General features: G+C 41.6%; 1 pseudogene; it reads left to right on the forward strand.

The window, feature by feature from the left end:
- LOC105853745 overlaps positions 1–2,500 on the forward strand; it is an 8,255-nt pseudogene extending 5,755 nt beyond the window's left edge.
- The last annotated feature ends 3,961 nt before the right edge of the window (positions 2,501–6,461 follow it).

Here is a 6,461-nt window from a genome sequence, read left to right on the forward strand (position 1 = left end):
GAGTGATGGGAGGGAGAGAGAGAGCGAGAGAGCAAGAGAGCAAGAGAGCAAGAGAGCGAGCGAGCGAGCGAGCGAGAGAGAGAGAGAGAGAGAGAGAGAGAGAGAGAGAGAGAGAGAGAGAGAGAGAGAGAGAGAGAATGGGAATGTGGCAAAAGCCACAGTGCTATTATACCCGCGAGAATAGACATGTCATTACCACTGCAGTATTCTACTGGCTACACAGACCAAGCCTGGGACGAGTGAGAAGACACCAAGCAAGAGTTACTTAAGAAAAAGGCAGTTATCCTTTACTCTTCCATTCTACCCATTCTACTTCTAGTCACCAATAGGTGAGTCCTCCCCCTTCCCCAGACACACACTGACCAGTTCTCCAACATTAGCTGGATGTCCTATAATTCAATTCGTTCTGACATAACCTTGAATTAACACCAGATCCCACAAGTTACAGGTTAAATCCTACAGGACTGTCCCCCACCTCAGATGCCAATTGCAAGCCCTAGAGTTGTCACCTGTACTTCTAATCACCAACTAACTATAAATTGAGGTTCCCACTATCCCCTCCTCATGTTTGATGTTTTGCTAGAGCAGCACACAAAACTCAGGGATATACATATGTTTACTGCTTTTTTTTTTAGTGTAATAAAGGATATGATAAAAAGGATACAGATGAACAGTCACATGAAAAGACAGGAGCTTCTGTCCCCAAGGAGTTGGGATACGCCAGCCTCTCAAGCAGATGGATATGTTCACTGCCTGTAACCCTGTAGTTGAGGATTTGTTTAAAATATTTATTTATTTATGCATACAGAACTAGGGTATAGGCAAGAGGTGCAGGGGCTGTGAGAGGATTCACCAGAGACAGAGTGGAGAGCAGCACTGACAGATTGGCAAAGGACACTGCTGAGGGGAGCAGCGGGTAGATCAGGAGAGGTCTGCCGTGCCATGTGGGTCACCTCCCTGGCGGATGATTGAATTTCTACTGCAGTGGTGGATTGCTTTGTAGTGCTGTGCTTTAACCCACTGTGCCACGAGGGAGGGCCTATGGTTGAGGGGTTTTATGGTGGCTTCATTACATGGGCATGATTGATTATTCATGTAATCTCCACCCCTTCTCCCCCTGTCAGATGGGGATCAGGAGGCTGAAGTTCTAAGCTTCTAACCATGGCTTGGTTTCTCTGGTGACCAGCTTCTTCCCCAGAGTTACCAGGAGCACACTAAGGATCATGTCACTAGAATAGATGCTTCTATCACCCAAGAGATTTCAAGGAATTTAGGAGCGCCAAAAGTCAGGGTCAAAAAAACATAACAAAACAAAGAAACAAGTAAAAATCAGGGTTAAAGATCAAATCTTAAAGTAAAAGGTACTCCTAGAATCTTTGTGGCTTAGAAAATTAGAGGTTTTGAGAGTTTCTATTTTAGGACTGGGAATAAAAACAAAAATAGATCTCTCTTATTATCCCGTAACATCACAATAATAAATACCAAGAAGAGGGAATTATTGAAAGCTGGCTATCAGCATAGCATTTTGATGCCTCTTGGCATGAAAAAGGGATAGTTTGGGCCAGGGCAGGAAAGGAAGATTTTTAATGCATATGTTTTTGTACTTTAAAAAAAAATTAAACCATTTTGAATATATTATCTATTTAACAGAATAAAGGGGAAAAATACTCCCATCATAATTTATCAAGTATCAGAATCTATCAAGTATCAGAATCACCTGAAAGCCTTTGTAAAACAGAAACAGGCCCTCGGGCGGCACAATGGGTTAGGGCGTAGCACTGCAAGCTCACTGCAGGCCTTTCAGTGTGAGTTCAATCTCCAGCCCAGAGCGCGGCAGACCTCTCCTGACCCGACCTGCTCCCCTCAGCAGTGCAGTTTTTCAATCTGCCTGTTCTGCTCCCTTCTCTGTCTCTGGTAAGTCCTTTCACCGCCCTTGCACCTCTGGCCTATACCCCAGTTCTCTATGTGTAAATAAATAAATCTTAAAAAAAAAAAAAAACCAGAAAGAGATTCTGGACACACATGGTAGAGGACAGGGACTGAAGGTTAAAAAAAAGAATTTATTGCCTTTTCTCAGGCTTAAAAGTTTTTTCTTCTGCTCATAATGCAGGCATGTTAAGAAAAACTAAATCAAATGGAACTATAGAAATCTTATTTAAAAAATTTTTAAGTTACTGTAACCGGAATACTGGAGTTCCGGCCACCTGTCACACCAAATGCCAATAAAGCAGAGACAGAAACTGAATCTTTAAAGTGCTCTTTAATCAGACAGCCGGCAATCTTGAAGGGAGGGTGGATGGGCAGTTAACACCCTAAAGAAACCGCCTTCACATTTCATTTCCAGCTGCTTTTTTCTAGTGAGGTGAAAGACAGTTCAGTAGTAAGCTGGCCTTCGCTGCTGCCAGGAGACTGTGCTGTCCAGACCCTGGAGCTCCTCATCACCCTTCTGGACAGCTGGCCTCAAGCTCATCCCACTGTGCGGAGGTTGGTCTTCAGATAACACTGTTTCCCCGCATTCCTTCAGACATGTCCTGGGGCTGGAAAATTAACTCAGAGTGGACAGGCCATAAACAATATGTGTGTGCAGATTTCCTACTATACCAACTTAGTGTCTCACCTGATCTCCTCCTCTTCTCTAGCCCCTAATACTACCACTTCACGAACATCATAGTTTCTTTTAAATTTCTATTTTATTTATTTTTTATAGCAGAACACAATAGATTTATCGAGGAAAGGAAAAAGAGGAAAGAGTAATGCCTGCAAAGACAAAGATCGGCAGTCTTAAAGAACAAGAGCTGCCTCGTGGTTTTTCTTTTTAAGATTTATTTATTTATGCATACAGAACTGGGATACAGGCCAGAGGTGCAGGGGCGGCGAGAGGCTTCACCAGAGACAGAGTGGGGAGCAGAACAGGCAGATCAACGAAGTACACTGCTGAAGGGAGCAGTGGGCGGGTCAGGAGAGGTCTGCCACGCCATGTGGTCACCTAAGGGGCAGGCGGGAATCGAACTCATGCGAAAGTGGCTTTAGCTTCTCAGTGCTGTGTTTTAACCCGCTGCGCCACCAGGGAGGGCCTTTGTTTGTTTTTTAAGTGAGTCAAAAGAATTCACTGAATATATCCACTAGTTAACATTTCCACAACATCTTGGCTTCATCAGTTGTTGGTTATTTTGTCAAGTAGAAAAATTAGCTTTTAATCTCCATATAAGGATAACAATTAATGAGCTAATTTAACCTCAATGGATTATAAACTTTTAACTTTTAACATAGTTAAAATAGAAATATATAAAATATTTTATAATTATTTTTTCAAAGTTACACGTGTACATAATATAAAGAGTCAAGTATTTTGGTAAGTTTCATTCTGCAAGACAACAGTTCTTCAAGTTTTACTATATTCTTTTCCATTTTCTGCTCTCAGATTAATTGATTAACTCTTAACAGCTCCAACTCATTAATTCATGTATCCACTCACTTATTCAACAGAGGGTTAATGAACACATATTTTGTGTTGGACACTGCTGAGCAATCCAAGGGCATGGTCCTTGAAGTTAACATTCCAGCCCTAGTGGCACAAGGGGTTAAAGGCCAGCACTATGGAGCTATCTACAGCAACTGCAGCCCAAGTTTGATCCTGAGGTGACCCACAAGGCACAGCAGAACCTCTCCTATCTTGCCTGCTACTCCCCTCAGCAGTGTATTTCAATCTGCCTGTTTTATTCCCCACAAAGAGTGTTCTTACTGAGCAGCTTGATGCCTTTGGTATTTGTTTACCCTTTCAATACATTTATTTATTTATTTATTTATTCAGTCATACAAGAACTGGGGTACAAGCCAGAGGAGTGTGGCACAGGGGGTGTGAAAGGATTCACCAGAGACAGAGTGAGGAGCAGTATAGGCAGTCTGATGAAGTACACTGCTGAAGGGAGCAGCGGATGAAACAGGAAAGGTCCACCTCATCATGTGGTAGGGATCAAACTCAAGTTGAAGCAGCTGCTGACAGCTTCGCAGTGTTGTGCTTTAACCCACTGTACCACCAGATAGGGCACTGCATAAATAATTTTTTTTTTAAGATTTATTTGTGTATACAGAACTGAGGTACAGGCCAGAGGCTCAGGGGCGGCGAGAGGTTTCACCAGAGACAGAGTGGGGAGCAGAACAGGCAGACCGACAAAGTACACTGCTGAGGGGAGCAATGGGCAGGTCAGGAGAGGTCTGCCACGCCATGTGGTCACCTCCGGGGCAGGCAGGAATCGAACTCATGCAGAAGCGGCCTTAGATTCTCAGTGCTGTGCTTTAACCCGCAGCGCCACCAGGGAGGGCCTGTATAAATAAATCTTAAAAAAAAAACAAAACAAAAACAGTCTTGCCTAGTAAGCCAGGAAGTTAACAAATACTTGCAACAACAAAACAAAAAACAATTTTTAAAAACCAATTATTAACAACATTATTATTGTGGTTGCACTGATGAGGATCAGACTCAGATTATCTTAGATCAGAAATTATTCCCCACCTCCACACCAGAATTGTTCCCTGATTCTATGCTCTCATTGGTAGTTTCCCCCAGGGTTCTTAGAGAGTAGCTTGATGCCTTTGGTGTTTATTTACCCTTTCAATGGAATATTTCCCAATTCCTGAGCCTTATGAATGTTCTTTACAAATCATATTCTCTACTCACTGCATTGCTGACTTAAGAGTGTGCTCTCTTAGTCTTTCAGTTCAATTAATCCCCATTCATCTACATCCTAGTTGGCAAAATGTTGTTAGTTTTGATTTATGCCTTAAAGAAATATCCTTACTATTAAATATAATGGAGGTTTGACAGGAGGGAAGTTTTTGGCAAAAACACACAGTTGTTCAAATTACCACTTTAAACTAGAAGTCAGACTATTTTAAATACTATTGAAAGTTCTAATTTGTAAAGTAGTAAATACAAAACAAATACTAAATTGGCCAAGGTGGTAAACAAATCATATGCATTTTACTTCATAGCTCTCCAACTGCCTGATGAAATAATTCAGAATTATAAAAAGAAAAGCTTGCCTTGTCACAGGAAACACCTAAGCCTTCAATTAATTTCCATGGAACTGAATCAGATGAAAAGTTTGGGGACTTGGAGATGTAACTAGACAATTTTTTTAACATTTGGGATTATTTCTTTTGGAATGAAGATAAAAGGACTGTGTATTCAGGATTGCCTGCGGGTTCCCTCTATTGGGTAAAATATAAACTGATAGTGACTTTATTTTGGTTATTAAAAGATGAGTCACATCTAAATCTATACTAATCATTCAACTCATCAAATGTTTGTTGAACACCTGATACACACTGAGTATTCTTGTCACGGAAACAGAACAGACAAAAGTTCCTATCCCTGTGGAACTTATATCCCAGCAGAAGAGAAGCAATGAGAAATAAACATAATAATTACTACTGTATGGGCTATGTCAGAAGATGGTAAATTTTATGGAAAAAATAAGGTAGAGAAAGTTAAGGATCAGAATTAATAAATTGAGGACTGGTTACATTATTTGGGGTGATGAAAAGGCCTCATTTGAAAGTTATCATTTGAGTCAAACTTGAAAGCAAATAGTGGGGTTATCTGTGGGAAGACTCTTCTGGGCAGAGGGAATTGAAAAATAAGGTCACTACTGTGACTAGAGCAGAGTAAAAAAGAGTAGTACTAGCTTAGATCAGGGAAGTTACATGGGGTGGGGCAAAGTTCAAATCATGTGGAGTCTTGTGGTCACTATAAGGACTTTTGTTTATACTTTGAGTGACATGGGTAGCCACTGCAGGGTTTTTGAGTAAAGGAATGCAGTGACGCCATTTTAGGAAACTGTCTTCTAGTTGAAACATGATGGGGACCTACACCAGGGTGATACCAACAGACATGAGATGTGTCTATACCTATATATATTTTAAAATGGAACTAAGAAGTTTTCCTGGTGGGTAAGATGAGATGTGAGAACAAATGGGTTAAGATGACTCCAGGTGACTTTTCTATATCCCAAAGAGAAAAAGACACTCATATATTTTCATACTTTCTCATATGCTTTAGCTTTAAAGTGACAGTGCTTACTGTTTTAAGGGATAAGAATGATGATACTAGGCTGCTACACCTGGCTTTCTCTAAGTGACAATTTACCATAAGAGTCAGAGATTAGGGCCCTCCCTGGTGGCGCAGCGGGTTAAAGCACAGCACTGAGAATCTGGAGCCGCTTCGGCATGAGTTCGATTCCCGCCTGCCCCAGAGGTGACCACATGGCGCGGCAGACCTCTCCTGACCTGCCCGCTGCTCCCCTCAGCAGTGTACTTTGTCGGTCTGCCTGTTCTGCTCCCCACTCTGTCTCTGGTGAAGTCTTTCGCCACCCCTGAGCCTCTGGCCTGTACCCCAGTTCTGTATGCATAAATAAATAAATCTTTAAAAAAAAAAGAGTCAGAGATTAGCTGAGATTTCA

The sequence above is a fragment of the Condylura cristata genome, unplaced genomic scaffold (assembly GCF_000260355.1).
Source record: "Condylura cristata isolate star-nosed mole 26May11 unplaced genomic scaffold, ConCri1.0 scaffold00017, whole genome shotgun sequence".
NCBI classification, from domain to species: Eukaryota; Metazoa; Chordata; class Mammalia; order Eulipotyphla; family Talpidae; genus Condylura; species Condylura cristata.